Source organism: Rhagoletis pomonella, unplaced genomic scaffold (assembly GCF_013731165.1).
Source record: "Rhagoletis pomonella isolate Grant_MI unplaced genomic scaffold, Rhpom_1.0 Rhpom_scaffold_00004, whole genome shotgun sequence".
NCBI lineage: Eukaryota > Metazoa > Arthropoda > Insecta > Diptera > Tephritidae > Rhagoletis > Rhagoletis pomonella.
Genome location: NW_023458558.1, coordinates 38,235,212 through 38,251,598, shown reverse-complemented (window position 1 = coordinate 38,251,598; position 16,387 = coordinate 38,235,212). Strand labels below are relative to the sequence as shown.

Sequence of the window (16,387 nt, the reverse complement as noted above, 5' to 3'; positions counted from 1 at the left end):
CAGGCAACATACTTGCCATGTGTCAATTGGTTGGGTGCGTGCGTATTTGTAGGTACTTGCTTAGACGTAAGTTTGTAACTTTTTAGGCCAACCTGTTAATGAAAATATCACACCAAATAGCTAAGTGCTTAAAAATATTTTTACTCTGTGCTTACATTTCGTATTCCAAGCATGTGGATAATTCACACATTATTATAGACACTGGTGAGTCTAATAATGGGTGAATGGACGACGAATGGATGTAGAATATGCACCGCTGAGCATAGCAAATGGATGCTTTATTGTGCTCGAAGGGGCCATGGCTTTACGCAGCTCTAAGCTAAGCTCTAAATTTTTTTGTACGGTAAAGTGAAGTTAATAGGCAAATTAATGGTGTACAAACAAATTAATAGTTCAACAGTCAATTCGAAATTCGAAAAATCGTAAATAGAAGGTTACGAGAAAATGAGTATAAAAGCAATAGTTATTATGCTCATTTTAAATCAATTTCTCTCTCTTCAGCTGAAGTAAATGTATGTTAATTGTTACTGAATTTGAGCTTAGTTTAAATGCTGACGCTGCCACATATTTATTATAATTATTCGTATAGATGTATAATAGTAATCCTCTTCGGTGGTCTCAGATATTAGCATTTTTCTTACATTACTGTTAAAGCAAAGAACTTAATTATTATGAGCTCTTATCAGTGTATTTTGTTTTGCACTTTTCATGCTTTTGCTAGTAGATTTATTAACACGACAAATAGCTTGCACAGTTTTTAAACTATAAAACTCCGCCCAGGGTATCATATGTATGGAACATAAAAAATGACATAAAAATATGAAATATACGTAAACTTAATTTTGGATCATGGATTACGGATCTGCATAACGTTTTTCTATATAAGGGGGTTTTCCTAAGATATTTTTGCGTTGGTTTTTGTAAATTGTTCTTGCTGATAGTTCTCTGCTCGGAAATTTTTTTTATTTTGAATAAACTGCCAGCTAAAAAAAAAATATCCCAAAAATCACTATATTGTATTATTAGCTAGAAAAATCTAGAAAATCTTACTTTAAAGTTGCAAATTTGTATGCATAGTGGTGCAAAAAATATTTATCACCAACATTTTTAAAACACAAAACTTGAAACCATAAAACCTCAAACCTTTTTACATCAAACTTTTAATAAACGGACAATAATGAGAAGAGCGAAACTAGAAAAAAAAACAAACAAACAAGCAAGCGGCGAATTAAATTAAAAGCATAAATAAATTGATTGCACAAAGAGAGCTCCCTGCTGTTTTAATGAGTTTATCAACAACTAAAACTACTGAGTGATGAAAGCGAGATGTAACAAATGCTATTGCAAAGAAATAATATTTTTAATGGCATGAGAGCATGCAGTAAATATTGAGGCGAAAAGACTGAGTTATAGTGAAGATAAATTTAGTTGAAGAGCGCTCTTTTTGTTTTAACTCACAAAAGACGAAATCAAAATTAATTGCTCTTGAATTGAGTTGTAGTGAGGAAAAAGATGGAGGAGTTTTTTTATAACTCTGTCTTAAAATAGACTATTCAAAAAAGAATTTCGGCTAAAAAACAGCTTCAAAACGTCCTTTTCAAGTCTTAATACGGCCATTTTTCTTCGAAATGCAGTCTATCAAAAATCACCGAAAAATATAGAATTTGGTTCTTTGCTCCTTAATTTAGTTTGCGAATTACATCATCTGGTGTAAGGTATTTAAATGTCAATCTCATATGGTAAAGTTCATAAAAAAGCCACCAACGATTTACAGACTGAGTTATAGTTCATTTCCAACAAGTCTTAACTGCAGTTTATGCCTATTGCAACACGGAGATTACAACTCGAAGGGGATAATTCCTCCTACTAAGTACAAGAAAACGAAAGGAGAAAAGCAAAAACTAAGAATTAAAGCTTGCCGCTCACCCTATGTTGAAATTCTTGGAACTTATCTGAGCTCTTAACTGCAGTTAAGCCTTTGGTGCAAATAAGCTATTATACTTTTTATTGTGAAAATCAGGCATTACATGTAAAGCTTTTTTTACACGTTGTTTAAAACAAAAAATGTCAACAAAATTTTATTTTCTTGGTATGCATAGGTAAACGTGTAGTAACTGAACTTACCTTTTAACCAAATCGAAAATAATGTATTCCAATTCCCTTCCGAACCACTTTGAGTTCTACGCTTCTTAACAGAGTAGTTATCAATTTGGCACACTCACTGATGTCCTCGCTAGGTTTAATTTTATGCTATTTATGTTTATTTGTACGTGGTTTCGACAATTAGCCACAATGACGTGTTCTGCTGTGTGGTGGATAAAAAAATATATCCAGAAATAGTTGCTATTGCGGGTGCTTCAACTGCAATGACACAAAGATAGTTAAATACAAGATTAGTGAGTATTTAATTAGCATTAATTAACATAAATATGTACATACTTATGTAGGTACAGAAGACAAAAATAAGTAAGGAGGATACAAAGTATGAGTAAACCTTTTTTCTTGAGCAACTTGACTTGACACTAACGTATTTAGTGAACTTTTCCTTAATTTAATAATCTTTATAATGTTGCGAGTAATTTTCTCAAGTAGCTCTAAAAATTTACCTGCTCTTTAAACACAAATTTGGTTCTAAAAAGAAAATTAATTTTAAAAGCTACTTGCGAAAACGGCCTTTATTTTATTTATATTTAAACTTTTATAATTTTTCCTATTTTTATTAAATTTTATTTTGCTCAAGGTCTGCTACACTAACAACGTATTTCACAACATTAAAACCAAGATCTTAAAGGTCGCGCTTCGTTGGTAAGTCTGCTAACTTTCTGTGGTGTATTTTGACTCACTTGGTATTTAATATCTTAACTTGTCTGCCTCGTTTGGCCAATCTGCCACATTAAATGGCTTGGACTGCTATATGTATGCGGTCACAGTAGCTATTCGGCGAGTAGACTAATGAATGAATTCAGTGGTAACTAAGCATTGAAGACGAGCTTAAATCGATTAAGCGCAAAAATAGTTTAGTCAAGACTTTGAAACCGTCAATTGGCAAAGGCCATTAAGCCATATTTAGTGCCGATTGTACGCATTTCCAATAAATGCCAGCACAGTGCTATTTTCGATGGTAGGCCACAAAATTTTGTGCTGACCATGAAATGGCGGTGCGCGCGAGTAGGCCAGTTGAAGATCGGCTTCTCTGAGCAGGCAAATGAAAGCCGATGTTAAATAAGCTAAAGATTAAGGCTAGTGATGGGTAAAAAGGTAGTTATTTTTACATAAAGAAATACGACGCAAAAAGGGGTTATTTTTGGCTTAATTACATACAATCTTGAGGAAAGAATCCAGATCAGCCCAACAAAAAACAAAAAAAAAATCGCAAAAGTTAAAAAAAATCCCAAGAAGTTTAACCTAGAGAACTTCAATATAGTACCAAGACGTGTTGAGAAGAGCAACCAGGCGGCTTAAGAACAAAAAAGCCGACGGTATATCAGCTGAGCCGGTGGCGAAGAGTTGGGCGCGCATGTACCAGCTGTTAAGCAGAATTTGGTCTGATGGATACATGCCCGAAGACTGAAATTTCAGTGTATTTTGTCCAATTCACAAGAAGGGAGATCACGCCGTTTGCGCCAACCGTCGAGGAATAAGCCTTGCGTACAAGCTCCTGTCGACGATATTGTGTCAAAGCCGGAAGCCGTTAACGAACCAACTAATCCTTATCAGTGTGGCTTATCAGTGTGGCTTCAGACCTAGTACGTCCACCATTGACAGGACTTTCATAGCACGTCAAATCCTGGAAAGGACATCATCTTTTGATAGCACGAAGAGAAGATACCTTTACGTTGCCATGTCTAAATTTGGGATCCCCACAAAACTAAATGATACGGCTATGTAGAGTGACGATGAGCACGACGTTCAGCTCCGTCCCAATAGGGAAGGACCTCTCCGCGCAATTTGAGACCAAACGAGGTTTTAGGCAGGGCGATTCACTCTTGTGCGACTTCTTCAATCTGACGCTGGAAAGCGCACCATATACGTACATATAGCAAACGAAAACGACATCGTTGGCGTATGCAGATGACATCGACAACTTCGGTCGAAACAAAAAGACGTAACCGCAGCATTTTTCAGTTAAGAAAATGAAGCTAAAGAAGTTGGCCTAGCGGTGAATGAAGGCAAAACGACACGAGTCCACGCTTTTCGCGATACACGTCACTGTTGGTAGCTATAACTTTTGAAGTAGTGAAGGACTTTGTCTACCTAATATCCAGCATAAACACCACAGCAACGCCAGCTTGGAGATCAAGTGAAGAATAACTCTTGGAAATGGGTCCTACTTTGGGCTCTGTATGTAATTGAAAAGCATCGTTCATGCCCGTTCTTCTATATGGCACAGAAAAGTGGGTGCTTTCGTGAGAACTATTCTACGAAATATCTACGGACTTGTTCGCGTATACAACGGGTATAGGAGAAAATGAAATGACGAACTGTCGAACTGATTAACGAAATGGACATGGTTCAGCGCATAAAAATACACCGATTGCGCTGGCTGGGACATTTCGTACGCATGGATGGCGACGCTGCAAAGGCACCCACAAACAAAATAGAAGGATCAAGAGCAGAAGAACTTGTATGCACTAGGGATGATCGAACGGCTAAAATTGGAACAGGACAGAGACGATTTTAGAAGCTTTTTGGTGTCCCAAAAACGCCCAGAGAGGTTAAAAAAGGCCGAAAATCACGATTGACATATACGTATCATTTATTATGAACGCAAAAAATACAAATAATAAAATTATAGTTTAAAAAACTAAAACCTCCCTATTATAATTGCCATTCGTACTGTCATCAGGTATGTAACTTGAGAATAGAAATCGCTGCATCTTTTAGGCGCATCAATATTACATATTTACATCCCGAGCTAATAAATGGAAGGTAAAAAGCCATGACACCAGTTACCATCAGAATCAACATTCCACTTTAAGCGTAGGAGATGCAATCAAAATACAGCAAGAAAACATTGAGTTTGCATTTAAGGAAACCAGCTATTTTAAAAATCTCACTAATAGAAGTTATATAGGATAACTTTTCTGAAATGAATTTTTGAAAGCTGATTTTCATAAATAAACCAAAATCGTTTTGAGCTGACTAATAATAGCACAGCGTGTGGCAGTTTTACAAGCTTTTGTTTAACTTGCTCTCTATGTATGTATGTATGTACGTATGTTTGTTAGAAGCAAATCTTGCAATAAATTTTTGACCAACTTCCCGAAGACCTAGAGACTTGAACTTCACAGTTGGCTCAGAACCCCATGACAGTGCAGTAAGAAAGATGAGTTAATCCGATAGGTGGCGCAGGAGTCGAGATATTTGAAAATTCCGTATTTATAGTCCGATTTGGTTCATATTTAGAACGTTTATTAATTGCATGAAAAGGAATAACTCCACTAAAAATTTTGGCAATAGGTGGCGCACGGGTCTGGTAAACCAGTATTTGTGATACGATTTCGTTCATATTTTGAAAGCTTGCTTTAAAAATATTTGTTTTTAAAATTATTTTATTTTATATCTTAATCCCGAGCGCCTATTTCGGGTACTTTGTTGATGTTGTAGCATTCGATTCATCATCACACAAACCAAGAAGAATGATAAAAGTAGCGTATTACAATTCGAAATTTGCTTAAGAATAAAATACCATGACGTCGTGTATGCAGGCACATACATATGTATGTATATGTACATTAAGGCGTATCACGACATTGAAAGAAAAAACGTTAAGCGTGTGTCCGTTTTATTTAAACACTCAAATATGTCGCAATAAAATTCTGGGTGTATTTTTTTTTCTAAATCGCGTTTTCTGCTATAACTTTTTTATTTTAATCCGATTTTTTAAATCTATATGTCGCTGAAAAGGTCTCACTCAGGACTGTAATTGGCCATCAAAGAGTTTTGACCTTCAAAATCGTTTTAATTAATATATTCACTAATTTTGGAATTTATTTTTACACTTTAAATCTGAAGCTCTCAAAACACAATGATGACCTTGATAAAAAGGGTTAGGCTTTATTTTTAATTTTTTTCTCGACAAGTATTCAAATAAAACTGCGCTAAACTTTTTTTCGTGATACGCCTTAATGTACATACATATATACACTACCACATATACAAGTATGCAAACATTAATAATCGTATATGGAAATAAAACACTGCAAATGCTATTTATCTGCTGACTGTCTGAAACCGAATCGTTGTCGTTGCGGCCTTCAACAGCAACGGCAACAGCAATCATCATTTACAAAGTGGTACCCCACAACGTCATCGTCGCCTTAGGACAGCCGATCGGAGGTCTGTCATATGGTTGGTTAGTCTAAGCTGTTGTGCATTCAATTGCAAGATGACGTTGCCTCAAAGTGTTACAAGCATGTAACTGAAACTCGAAAGCTGACACAAACAGCTGAGCTACGCTGCCACACAGACAAAAAACTTCTGGCCGGAGTTTTATAAGCGTAACTTTTTCAAAGCTCTAATCTAGCTATTTTTCTTTCTACTTGATTCTCATACCTAAAAGCCTGGTATATGCATACCTTTGCATGCACTTAAATACCTGCTAAGCATTCTCATCCTGCTGCAAAGCATTGTATGGATAAATTTTTTGTGTTTATCATTTACTTTGTCTTGATACAATCTCTTATTCTACCGTCGCTTCTACTGTTTTGACGCATATTTCCAGCTAAATTTTGCTTTATTAGTTTGTGTGGTAATGTGCGTATCTATGTGTGCTTTTCCGCCACTTAATTCATGTGTGGATTATCGTTGCTTTTTATGCGGTTGCATAAATTATTGCCACTTCATAATAGTGCGGCCTGTGCAGACGAATGCAACTGGCAGTATGAAATGAATGGATGACTAGCTGGCTGACTATCTGAGTGGCGCGGTGACTGGTTGTTAATAATGCCAGTGAAAAAAAAATGAAGACATTATGAATGAATTTGCAGAAGGTTCTTGGTGAGTCGCAGAAAATGACATACATATACTCAAACATATGTACATACATACATATGTCTCTAGGTATGTACTAAAGTACTTTCTTGTCAGTGCAATTTTGCATGGTGATTATACATAGCGATCCGTTAGGTGTGTCGACTAGTAGTCATATCAACTCATGTCATGGCGTCAAGGCGAGCAGTTAGCCTATAAATTGCTAATGCAGTGAGGAAATATTCCTACGTACAGACATCCGCATGTGTACTTATTTTATTATATTAAGTTATCTTATGCTATTTGTGAAATTAAGCATTCTGCAGGATATTCTGTATTCTGGATGAATGTAGGTTGTAATTGTTTTTCAAGGTTATAAGTTTAATAACACTGCTCAAAAAATTTCAGATTTTGATGTTTTAACCGAGAAATTTTGTTTTGAAATCTTCAAAATACTATGGTGCATTTTTCCTAAGGCCATTAGCAAGGGGATAATAGTTAAATTTTCTATGTTCAAATTTCTCGTTGAAAAAAAGAAGAAATTCGAGCATCTAAAACGAAAAAAAGATACACTTTAATATCCTATGTATATTGCTTCGGATAACAAAAATATCGCTATGCTACGTAACCTTTAATATAGGCCTAAAACCGCATTTTCGCTTGCTTAAGTTACGATCAGGGAACGGACTTTTAGGGCCTAAAAGCGTATAAAAAAGGCGAAATAAAATAGCTAAATATGCAGAAAAGGGCACTGGAAATCGCAAAATAAAGCACTAAAGATAAACGAAAATCGAAAAATAATGAAAAAATACATTTATTTTAGAGACGTTTATTTTTCAAGTAAAAAGAGAAGAACTATGAATTAGTTTCATTATATAAATAACTAGCAGAACACTCGACGTCGTTCGGGATAAACAAATCAAAAGATAAAACAGTAGCACAAACTATTTTCTTTCTGTTTAAGTTATTCATTTTTTGGTTACATCTTATGATGAAAATTATGAAAATTAGTAATCGACTATATCATGTCTATGTTATCTCAATCGATTTTCAGGTGTAGGAAAATTTAGAAACATGAAAATTTCAAAATGCGATATCTCAGCGAAAAAAAAAATGATATTTGAGCAAGCAAAAGGCCATTTGAAAGAAGAGGACTTGTACTTAAAGATGACAGCCTATTATTTTGGTGAAAGAAAACATCTGCAAGGCTACATAACCTCAAATATGGGCAAAAACGGTGTTTTTTACACTTTTAGGTTAGGATATCTCGAAAACCAGAGCTGATAGAGCAATTCTGAGACCAGATTCGGATTTATCGCATCAAAATCCTTCGAAAATATATAGTCCGGTTTCTGGGTCTGAGCTGCTGTCGGCCTGTGTTATCTACTACTTGACACCATTTTATATCAGTTCAAGGCTCTTAATGCTATCTTCTTCTTCTTCTTCTTTTTTGGCGCTGTAACCGCCTAAGCGATTTTGGCCAATTGGAAACGCCAAGTGAAGCCAAGTCCTTCTCCACCTGCTATCTAGCTGTCCGATTTGAAATGTTCGCCGGCCACATCTCTCCCATCGTTAAATGGTGTTCATCAGTTTAGAATTCTTCGCCGATCATTGTGGCTACCACTTTACAAGAGTATCTCGCAAAAGTGTAACTTTATGGGACGATATCTTATAAAGCTCTGCCAGTTTTCAATTAAAAAAAAAATAAATAAAAAAATTAAAAACTTCACTTAGATTTACAAAGGCTAACATAGAAACAAGCTTTTGGGGTGAAACTTCTTCAGTGGCGGTAGTGAATTAATAAATTAACATATCGAAATGCCACCTAAATGTAGGTTTTAATTTTGATACTGAATTAAAGAAACGAAAGACAAATATGAGGGTTAGAGATAAAGATAAAGAGAGAAAACCCCCTTTTATGAATTCCCATACTATAGAAGCGAGACGTTTGCAAGCGTATCGTATCGTATCAGTTTTTGTATTATTGTTTCCATACGCCCGACATATGAACTATTGTGAATTACTTTTTGTTGTGAGCTAGAAATACAGACGTCGATTCTTAATATGGGATAACAGAATACGATGGTTTATCGTGTATTGTAAGCATTCATGCTAGGAGGAAAGACAAAAGTGAAGATAAAGATATGTTAGGTTATGTTATGTTGCTCAGCTCACTTCATCTCAACTGAACTCAACTTAACTGAACTGAACTGGACTGAATTGAACTGAACAAAACTGCACTGAACTCAACTAACCTTATCTCAGCTGACCGAAACTCACTTCAGCTCAACTCAATTCAACTCAGCATACCGCAGCTCACCTTAACTCACTTCAATTTGCCTAAATTCACATCAACTAATTTCAACTCACCTTGTCTCAGCTCAGCGAGTCCCAAAGTGATCGATTTCTCGACTTATGATGTGATCAATTTTAAATCACTCAACTCTGTTTTGTGTTATGTTGTCTTACGTTTAGGCAGGTTCTGCAATTCACTTCCGAGTGAATTTCAAACTACCTCGCTTTGAATTCCAATTGGCATAACCTGCCTTTCCCTCGAAACATAAAACTATCAGGATTATGGATTTAGTAAGAAATTCATACATTACAAGTTTTCATTTTTTTTTTAGAAATCTAACGCTCGTGTACATTTTTATAATCGGCGACTAAATTTAAATGAATTATCGCATCGTACTTATAATAGTCCTAAACTAAAGCAATATATCTAAGTGAAGTTCGTGCCTTAAGTCTTTTGTATACTAGTCGTAAGTCAATGCAAAGCACAGTTTCTAAAGTTTAAGGTTTTATATCTTAAATATAAAAAAAAAACGTTTTTTGTCATTGTTATTGTGGCCTATTAACATTTTATTTTTAATATTATTTGAACCACAATTATGTTTATTAGGAAAAATGGAAAAAGCAACAAAGTGTAAGCGGTAGAATATATAGCAGTTATTTCGGAGATCACCATATCTGCTCATCACACTTTTTTTCTAGACTTCAGCAGGGATTGAACCCGCGTTAGCAATGTGCAAAGACTTTGTTGCTTTTTCTATTTTTCCTTATAAACATAATCGTGGTACAAAGCTCAAATAATATTAAAACAAAAATACGTTCTTTTTGAAGTATGCGGTTTTATCGTATACTTTTCTTTTTTAGAGCTTACTGTTCGAAAAGCAAAGTGAGGTTTTGTTACGAAAAAATGGACTACCTTATATGCCAGCTTTACGAAGATACAGATATTTTTCTGTCAATTATGAAATACGATCTCGACTGTCAATACCAACTTCATTTAAAGGATTTGAAATATTAGAAGTTTTCCATCCATATTTTTTTTTTGAAAGAAACGAAAACACAAAATAAAGATGGTCTTTAAAAAAAGCGCTCAGGGACCAAGGCTTTGAATCCTTGCCTTTGAATTGCCCTGGAGAAAAATTATTAAAATCAATTAGCTGATTTTTAAGATCAATAGAGAAGTACTACAATTTGTCCAATAAAATGTATGATCTCAGTGGAATTATATGAACTAGTTTAAAAAAAGATGAATAATTTTTTGTGTTGCTTAAATTTAGCACACTTGGCCTAATTTGTATTGAAATCGTATGAAAACATTTTAGGTATACAATAAAAAAAAAAAACTTAAATAAATACAAAAAAAGGTTTCGCTAAGGACGACTGCGGGACCGAGTTGTTAAAGTTGTGTACTTTCGTGTGTTTTTTCCTAAAATCAGTTACCCCTCTACGGGCACTGGCAAACCTCCTTGTGTAATTTTGCCATACAAAACACTTCACAAAACTGTGAGCGCCCAAAAAAATGGTGGATATATTTTTTCTTAGTTTAGAACGAACCGCTGCCGACACGTTCAATGAACCTGCATAATAAGAAACTCAATCAGTTAGCACAATTAAATAAAAAACGCTAGAAATGGTTTTATATGCCACTCGTATCAACGGTAAATCTATGCGTTACTGAAATGCTAATTTCAAATAAACTTGCTTCGGAATGTTAAATTTTTTTTTCATTTCTTTTTGTGATCTACCAATCATAGGTTTCGTTTCGTTTTTGCACTAGAACGTAGAAGCACGCTAAAGTTTTTCTATTATCTCGCGTCATTTAAGTGCCATCATTTCAAGCGATTCAAGCTGAAGCGATAAAAGAATTTTATTTTTAGCATCATAAACTTATTTGTTTATGTATATGTGTGCGTGTGAATAGGCACTGCAAACACTTCCACATACTCCTTAGTTGTTGTTGTACCACTAAGCTAAACCTTTTGATGTGATAGGCTTGGTGTGTTCGTGCTTGCTGCCTGCCCACTCGCTACTTACGCGTGTTCTAGTTGACACTTGCCACTTGCGGCATTATCAGCTACCACTTAAATGGGCAGCATGCAAGAAACACCAAATGGTTTTGCTTTTGAATATTGCCATGGAAATAAGCAGGACTATGGTCGGATAATGCGAACTTTTTGCTTGTTTTATATTCAGTGATCGGACTTGAAAAAAAAATTTTGTGGTAGAATCTGGAAAAAAATGTGGTAGATTTCAAAAAAATGTGGTAGATCTCAGGTTTTGGATCAAACTTTGTACAAAAATTAAAAAAAATTCTGCAAGGTTTCACATAAATTGCAAACATTTTAATTATTATCAAAAAAAAAAATGTTTTAGCATAATAAGTGAAAGATTGAATTTGCTAAAAATTGCGTTGAGTTTTTGAAATTTTTTTCCTGTCGAAAAATTTAATATTGAGAAAATTTAATATATTACAGTTTATTTTATAATCCCATTCTGCCTGTTGTTAGTTTTTAGTATTGGACAATTTTTGCTCTTAAACTTAAGAAAATTATGTCGAGCAAAAATAAAACTACTCAAAAATGCGAATATGTGGTAGATTTCAGACCTTGTGTGGTAGATGCTCAAAAAAGTGGTAGATCTTCCACAATGTGGTAGAAGTCCGATCACTGATTCGCAGTTGAAAATGGCATTTATTTGTTGCACATTTGCTGGGATTAACTTATATTTCTATAAATAAATTGACGGCTATTTTTTATAAATAGAAGGGCAGATGGTATGTAGTCATCCCTAGGTATACAAACGATGACAGTCTGTCACTAGCAACTGCGAAAGAAAGACGGGCAGTTTTAGAAGTGCACAGGAAAGTATCTTAAATAAATAAAGCTACGAATGAAAATAAAATATAATGAAGTGAAATTGAATATATCAAAAGGAGTTAAAAACGAAATCGAGGCAATGCAAGAATTTTTACTTCATATACATACACGACATTGCAACAAATATTTCTCCACTCTCGCAATTTCATATCGCCAATATATGTATATCACTTAAGCAATCTATATAAATATATAGTTCGCGAAGGGATTTTTTGTTCAGGGTAAAAGATCTGTACCATTCGCCCGATTTTCAAAATTGAGATGTCAAATTAAAGCGCCTGTTCTGTAGATATGCAAACTGGTTTTAATTTTTCGAAAAGAGCTACCAGCTGTTGAAAAATTAAATTCAAATTATATAATAATCAAGGCCATAAAATCCACACCGTTCGTTCGATTTTCCAAAATGAGGCGTCAAACTAAAAGCCTTGGACTGTAGATGTGCAATGAGGTTTCACTTTTTTGAAAAGAGTTTAAAAAATTATATTCTACTTTGTTATTTACAAAAAAAAAAAAAAATCAGTTACATATTACAAATTGGGTATCAATCTCATATTAGGTAAGAGAAATATGTACCACCATATAGTAGTAGTTTGAAAATATTTTGAAGAGGTTTGCCACCTGTTTGAAATGTCGAATTTAGTCTACTTATTCACAAGTTATACGAAATATTATAATATGGATGCCAAACGAAGCAGTCTTAAGAAATCTTTAGTTTAAACGCTAAGAATAGTTGCCACCTGTTTAACAAGTTTAATTCAAATGATTTAAGTTAACTTAATTATTAAAATATGGGTATCAATCGAAGGGGGTTTGAAATTTTTTTATTTCTGAACTGTATTTAGCGGGGTTGCCACATGTTTGAAAATTAAAATTCCACTTAATTCATCATCATTAATTAAAATATGTATCATAGGGCCCGGCGAAGGAGAGTTAACAATGATTAAGGTTGAAAATACTTTTGAAAAGGGGTGCCACCTGTTTCAATTGACTAATTCAAAAAATATGTGTATGCAATATAAAAATGCCATAGTCAAGCGAAATAATGTTAAGAAATCTTTATTTTGAACATTTCGAATGTTTGAAGAGAGTTGCCATGTGTTTCTAAAAGTTGGGTATAAATCGAAATGGGTGTGAAAGGGATTTATTCCTGTCCATTATTTAGGAGGGTTGCCATTTGTTCGAACATGTGTATCACAAAGTCTGATGAAAGAGATTTAAGAAAATTTTGTTTTGAGAATACTTTTGAAAAGGAATTTCAAAAATGAGAGGTCAAATTAGAAGCCTTAGCCTCTAGATGTATGACAAAGTTTTATTTTTGTGATTTGAATTTCGATGAATATAAAAATATGCACTATGCGAGACTGCTCTTCACTCAGAAACGGCTGCACGATTTTGATGAAATATTGCACTCGGATCCCTTATAACTCTGACTAACATTTGGAATATTTTTCAAGTTTTTGAAATTCAATTTTGGACGTGTTAAAGCCATGCGAGTTCACTATTTCCTTTTAATTACTCATCCACTTTGAAGCTATACAATGCTGCGGCCAACATAAAATTACTCACATTCTAAGCCTCACTCAAGCGCAATCTATGCGATTTCTTCTATACGCTCTCACACACTTTTTTCTGCTACGGATTTTTCTTTCCTAAACTCACGGAATTCTTGTACATGCAAAAACCAAATACAAACATATTCTGAGTTATAAGCTTTATCATCTTTTTTCCCATTTTATATTCTGCATTATTTGTCAGCGAAGTAATGACAGCTTGCTTGCTTCGTTGCAATGTTTTTATGCAACATTGTGTCTAAGAATTACTTCCTAGCTTGCTGCCACTGACTAAAAAGAATTGTATTGCTTTGAGGTTATCTGCTGTAAAAGCCGCATCCCGCTAACCATTGCCCTCAACAGCAAGTCGCAGCGGGTAGTTGTTGGTAGTGGTAGTGCATCATTTTATTCGTTTACAATTGGTATGTATGTATAAAAACGTCGTGAGAATAAACGACTGAGATATGGAATTTTCTTTGTTACTCACGTAGCGCCATCGGTATGAATCAAGTCGCGTAAAGGCTAGTAAATAATTGTTGGGGAGAATGAAAGAAAAACTGTGCCAAAAGTTCTTGGTCGCTGATTTTTATCAACAAGAAGCTCAGCTGATTGCAGCTACGCTACCATGTAGTAGCTGCTTATGTACATACATAAGTATATCTGTGCTTAAAATATATAGTCATTTTCCTTGCGTTGTGACTCGAGTCAAGCGATATCTTCGGTTGGCATGATTCTCATACTATGTACTTATTTAGTTGTAAGTCGATTAGTTGCTTGGCTGCTTACTGATGCACTTCAAACATAAAGTGGAGTGAATTTCATTGCTTGGTCAGTGGGTAATCACACATTTTGATTTAGGCTGACGTCGATTGTGTAATGCGTTGCTGCTACAATGCAATAATAATTTCTCATGGCTGGTGTTTTTGAATATACATTTTGTTGTTTTGTAAAAACTAAAGTTATGTAATTTAGAAATAAAATTAGATCTTCCGTAAATAAAGTTGGGCGCCAGCAGATTTGTATTTGTAAAACTCTTCCTGAGTTTGTTACATGGCAAAAAAGGCAATAAGCCTTCGAGACCTCAGCATGCAAAGGTCATAACTGATGGCTACCATTCGCCAAGAAGAGTTCACCCAAATAGTATAATAATTAAAAAAAAATCCACTTGCATTAAAACCACAGTCTGACTTGGGTAACTAAAGCCCTATACCGCCTAATTTCTATCATATAAATCCCAGCCAAATAAAATCAGATTTAGAGTTTATTAATTCATCGGCATTCCATTCATTTTGCTGTATTTGGGCGACTGCTTCCACATTCGCTTAAAAATCGTCTCCCGGGATAAAGATAAAGGATGTGCTCTATAGTCTCCCCATTTCACAGCTTCTGGACATCTTATCATAACTGAAAACTAGCTTAAAGGCATGCTATGTCTAGTTTCTTGTTGGTGTACCCAACTATTTAACAGCCTGGCAACTACTCGCTTGAGGGATGAAAGAAACTTTGAAATTTGATATGGCCAAATGTAGTTCTGAAATCCTTGTTGGCCTTGTCATGCCTTTCCTACCAGCCAAACCAAATCGATGTTTCTTCTATTGGGCGTCTGCCGAAAGAACGCCTTCTTTGGTCAGTATGTCTGGCTCTCGTTCCTATTGATGTCAATGGGCTCCAGAAACGAATACAGATGTACTTTCCGATCGGTATATAATTCGGTCTCGGCTGCACTGTACTCTGCCAGACTTCTTGAGAGAGTGCGCAGAATAATATTTAATAACTCCATCGTATTTTTAATGGCTAAAACCTCTGCCCAAAAAACTCTGTTAGCTAATAAGACTTACTAAATTCAAATTACGCGTAGTATACCCCAGCTCCTATTTCCTTGGATATGTGACCCATTTAGATACTTATTCACCGAGTCACCCGTTCGCATCACCAGCCAGTATTTCGGCATTCCTCGTGCTATACTTTTCGCGACTTTTTGGCAACTTTTAAATTTTTTGTGCTTTTCAAGATTATTCATGATTTGTTTTTCGTGATACTTTGAGATTTTTGGAATTGTTCGCGAATGTTTGGTATATTTTAGAATTTTTCTCAAATTTTCTTGACCTTTCGAGAAATTTCGTGTTTTATATTTAGGAATGTTTCGGGACTTTTTGGTATACATACATACTGCGCTCTTTTCGAGATAACTAATTTGTGTTTTTCAGAAAGCTTCATCTTTATCGGGATAATTCGTGCTTTCGCGATACTTCGTTTTTTTCTCGATACTTCGTTTTTTTCTCGATACTTCGTTCCTTTCTAGAAACTTTGAGTTTTTTGGGATACTTCGAGTTTTTTGGGATACTTCGTGTTTTTTGGGATACGTCGAGTTTTTGGGATACTTCGTGTTTTTTTTTTGGGATAGTGCGTGTTCTTTGGGATAGTTCGTGTTTTTTGGGATACTTCGTATTTTTTGGGATAGTGCGTATTCTTTGGGATACCTCGTGTTTTTTTTGGGGTACTTCGTGTTTTTTGGGATACTTCGTATTATTTGGGATACTTCGTATTATTTGGGATACTTCGTATTATTTGGGATACTTCGTGTTTTTTGGGATACTTCGTGTTTTTTGGGATACTTCGTGTTTTTTGGGATACTTCGTGTTTTTTTGGGATACTTCGTGTTTTTTGGGATACTTCGTGTTTTTTGGGATACTTCGT

The 16,387-nt window shown here is 34.9% G+C and overlaps 2 protein-coding genes across 4 annotated transcripts in view; one reads left to right on the top strand and one right to left on the bottom strand.

Moving 5' to 3' along the window:
- The window catches only part of LOC118737549 (autophagy-related protein 16), a 302,080-nt gene that overhangs the window by 199,590 nt on the left and 86,103 nt on the right, over positions 1 to 16,387 (top strand). The window lies entirely within an intron of this gene.
- LOC118737551 overlaps positions 1 to 16,387 on the bottom strand; it is a 261,819-nt gene that overhangs the window by 190,244 nt on the left and 55,188 nt on the right. Inside the window, exon 3 of the mRNA XM_036468127.1 lies at positions 2,125 to 2,361. The gene's annotated coding sequence lies outside the window, so the exon portion shown is untranslated. The remainder of the gene's footprint in view (positions 1 to 2,124; positions 2,362 to 16,387) is intronic.